We start from the raw sequence: 4,431 nt of genomic DNA on the forward strand, positions 1-4,431 counted from the left end.
AATTGAAAAAATATCCGCAAGGACAGGAGGGTATTTTTAACAAGAAACGATGGGCACTCTAGCCAAGGCCACATGGGGAGGTACCATGGGCCAGGGAGATGGTGCAGGTGTGGGCTTTGACCTCAGAGTCCTGGATTCAAATCCTGACACTGCCACCTGCTCGCTGGTGACACTGGACAAGTAGAACCCCCCTCGGAGCCTCAGGGCCCGTCCTCAGGTGTGAGCCCCGTAAGAGCCCCTCCCTCCGGAAGGGGGTGAGGACTCGCACAGAATGGGGGAGTCAGGCTGTGCCTCCCTCAGAGGCCCACCCGTGAGGACTGGCCCGGGTGCTGCTGCCGGTGGCTGTCACATGACCCGAGGGCTGGGGGCCAGCAGGTGAGCAGCGGGATGGGCCCCCTCACATGATCCCGGGGTCCTCTCGAGCCCTGAGGAGCCCAGCTCCCTCACCGCCCCGGGGGCTCTGCTCCGTTTCCAGCCAGCTTCCAGGACAGGTAGCTCTGCGCGGCCCGTCCAAACATCCTCTTCCGCGTCTAGAGCCCGGGGCAGCTAAAAATGTCCCGCTTAGCCAGAAAACAAACAGCGCGCTTCCCCTGCCTTTGTACACAGGACACAGGCCAAGGCCACGGAGGCAGCGAGGTGGGCTCCCGGGCTGCCCTGGGCCGGGGGTCAGTCTGTCTGTCTGCCGGCCTTCCTGGGGTCCCCCCTGCCTCCCGGCACTCACAGCCACAGCGGCCAGCGCCTCCGGGGTGGGGGCTCACTGTGAGGACCCCCTCCCCCCCAGGCATGTGCCCGGCTCTCCCAGCCTTGGCTCCTCGCCTAGTTCACGCTGTGTGTGTGTGCGTGTGTGTGTGGTGTGTACGTGCACACACATGCGTGCAGCATGGAGTAATGATCATGATCATCCTGATAGCCAGCATTTACAGATTGCCCAGTCCTGCTTCCCGCAATCAGGATGCAATAACTCATGGGACTCCACGCGGTCACCACCACGGTTCCCCAAATCCAACGAGGAGCAAACCGAGGCTCAGAAAGATGGAGTGCTTTGCTCAAGGCCCCGAGCCAGTACATGGTAAAGATGGGGGGGGGGGGTTCTTTGAACCCAGGCAGTCTTTGACAGGAAGCCTGGTCCCGTACCCCCTCTCCGAGCCTCAGTTTCCCCATCTGTAAAAGGAGCACGTATGAAGGCACACCTCGCTCGCTGGAGACTGTGAGGGTGCAGCAGGGCGGAGCTGTGCGGACAGGGAGGCGGGACGGGGGAGCCGGCCGCCTGGGGGAGCAGACTGCGCTCCATGGCACAGAGAATGCGCGTTGCCCTCACAGAGCCTGGGGCTGGGGTCTCAGGCCCTTTGGGCGTGGCCTTGGCTGACCCCAACGTGGAGCTCCATGTCCTTCTCCATCCAGCCGGGAACGGCACACCTGCCTGGCCTGGGTGCTGCCAGGCCCCCTTGGCAGGATGGGAGCACCTGGTACCCAGCATTCCCACCCTCTGGACTGAGTCTGCCCTTGGGATGGAAGCCACTCCTCCCTCAGCCCTGGGTCCTCGCCCTGAGGGGTGAGGTGGTTTGTAACGGAGGAGGGTGTGCGTGCTCTGCTCTAAACACCCCTCCCCTGGGCAGCCCCCCGGCCCCAGCACCTGGCTGGGGGCTGGGGCCACTCCATGTTCCAAACTCGGTTCAGACCTGCCAGGGGACCGGAGGGGTAAGTATGGGGTACTCAGAGACCCCTGCCCAGAGAGGCCCGCTCCCGGCCCTGCTGAAAGTCTGACTCCTCAGTGGCCCCAATGCCCCCGGGGCGTCCTTTGCTTCCAACTTCAGAGGCTCAAGCCCCTCTTCCCCTCTCCCCACCCCCCAGGCAGGGCATGACATCGTTGCACCAACAGGCCAGGACCCGGAAAGAGAAACAGGGAAGGTGCTTCCTCGTTTATTCTTCCACAGCAGACATCTATACGCAGCGACTGGGAGCTGGGAGCTGCAGCAGGCCTAGCTCACCGGGAGCGCAGTGCAGGGCTAGGCCGATGCCCGGGCAAGGACGGTGCCATGGCAGCACGCTGCGGGAACCCAGAGCAAGCCATGCGCTGGGGCGGGGGCTTCCCGGAGGAGGTGCAGACTGAGCTGAGCTCGACGGGGTGAGGGAGGTGTTCCTTTGTGTGGGAAGGCCCACACACAAACAGGGTGTCCACAGGAGGGGGTCCAGGAGAGGGGTTCGCCTCAGCTCAGCAGTCAGTCCCGGGCATGGTCCCTGCGCCGCTATGGTCTCCGTTCTGTCACTTCTAACCGTGCGGGGACACCTGGATTGTGACGATCTGTGTCCATCTCACACAGGAGCCTGGAGGGCCCAGATGCCAGGACCGACGTCCTTCCTCGTGCCATTTCCCATCGCTGCACACAGGGCCTGCACACAGCAGGTGCTCACATGGCCTGCACACAGCAGGTGCTCACAGGGCCTGCACACAGCAGGTGCTCACAGGGCCTGCACACAGCAGGTGCTCACAGGGCCTGCACACAGCAGGTGCTCACAGGGCCTGCACACAGCAGGTGCTCACAGGGCCTGCACACAGCAGGTGCTCACAGGGCCTGCACACAGTAGGTGCTCACAGGGCCTGCACACAGCAGGTGCTCACAGGGCCTGCACACAGTAGGTGCTCAGCGATGCTGTGCCCAGGAGTCCTCTCTTTTTTGCCTTTCCCCGGAGGCTGAGCTGTGTGCACCCTCAAAAGTTTAAGTTGCTACGTGTTTTTCCATAAAAGTACATCAGTGTGTTTGGTGCTTATATTGTACAAGCCCTGTGCAAAAAGGGTCATTACTGCCATCATCACCACCACCTGCCAGGAGGCAGCGCGTCACTGTGGTTTAGGTATGTGGGCTTCTGCAGCTGGACTGCGTGGCTGTGTGACCCTGAGCAAGTGGCTTACCCTCTCTGTGCTCCCATGTCTCCGTCTGTTAGACAAGAGTGACGTACCTCATAGAGCACCGAGAGGCTGCACACGGAGAACGAACACTACCCACCACATGGTCACCTCAATAATAATGGTAGCGCCCGGCTGGCGTGCCTCAGTGGTTGAGTGTCAACCTATGAACCAGGAGGTCACGATTTTGATTCCCAGTCAGGGCATATGCCTGGGTTGTGGGCTCAGCCCCCCAGTGTGGGGCGTGCAGGAGGCAGCTGATCAATGATTCTCTTAGCATTGATGTTTCTCTCTCCCTCCCTTACTCTCTGAAATCAATAAAAAATGTATTTTAAAAATATTAATAATGGTAGGTATTATCATCCCGTTACAGATAAGGATATAGAAAGTCAAGGTCAAAACCACCTAGCTATCCAGGGGAACCGTTTTAATCTCTTAAGTCTTTAAATGTCAAACCTTGAGTTTGGGGTTATCCCCCCCCCCCACCCCCATTTCCCTTGTCACTCTGTCTCCTAGTTTATCTCTTCATGCATCTGTCTGTCCTCTGGACGGGGCTCCTCCGGGGCTGGCGCCTGCATCGGCCTGGTGCCTGGAACACACCGGCCACCAGGAGACTCCGGAAGCTGCGTGAAAGAAAGATGCCCACTATGCGCCAGGCAGCTGCGCGGTGCTACCCCGTGGATTATGGTGTTTGAGCCTCCAGACCCCTCTCTGCATGGCTGTCTGCAGAGGCCCTCCGGAGAAGTCCTCCGAGGAGAAGGTTTGTGAAGAGAAGACGGTATGTTTGTCTCCGTGGGGGAAGGGGTGGATGTGAGCGAGGACCAGGCTGCCATTGTTTGGGAAGAAAGGCCAGAGGAGAGTCAGGGCCCAGGAACCCGGTAGAGTCTCCTGAAGCCGGGAGCAGGGGGACGCGGTGCCGCCGCTGGGTGCTGGGCTCAGCGGGTGTGTGTGTGACTGGGACCGTGTGACGCTGAAGACAGGACACGGCGGCTCCCAGAGCTGGGGTGGGAGGCTTCGCTGTGTGGGTGCTGTGGGTGGTGGGTGCTGCTGTGGGCCGTGGGCCCTGGGCCTCAAGGCGGGGGGCTGCGGGAGGTCGTAAACATCGGGGCGACTGGGAGGCTGCAGGCTGGTGGGAGTCTGTGTGCCTCTGCAGTTCAACAAATTCAAAGGCAGCCAATGCCAGCCTCGCCCGCTATGTGCCAGGCAACCGGCTAGGAGGAGCGCTGAGCCCAGCCTCCGGCTGAATGGCACTGGCCGTGGGTTTGTGCGCCCACCTTGGGGCTGGCGTGGAGCTGGGTGCTGCATGCACCGAGCCCTCACCGACACCCTCTCCCGCTCTGAGGCCAGAGGGAGGAGCACAGAAAGGAAATGACTTGCCCAAGGTCACCCACCCAGCAACTCCCAGCCAGGGCAGGATCTGAACCGAGGCGCAGAGCCTGATCCCTCCCCCTCCAGGCCTGTGGGGGGGGGGAGAGGGGGGCTCCCCGCAAATGTCTGTTCAGGACTCCTGGCAGCTGCTCAGGCCA

This window comes from Pipistrellus kuhlii, unplaced genomic scaffold (assembly GCF_014108245.1).
Source record: "Pipistrellus kuhlii isolate mPipKuh1 unplaced genomic scaffold, mPipKuh1.p scaffold_m20_p_3, whole genome shotgun sequence".
NCBI lineage: Eukaryota > Metazoa > Chordata > Mammalia > Chiroptera > Vespertilionidae > Pipistrellus > Pipistrellus kuhlii.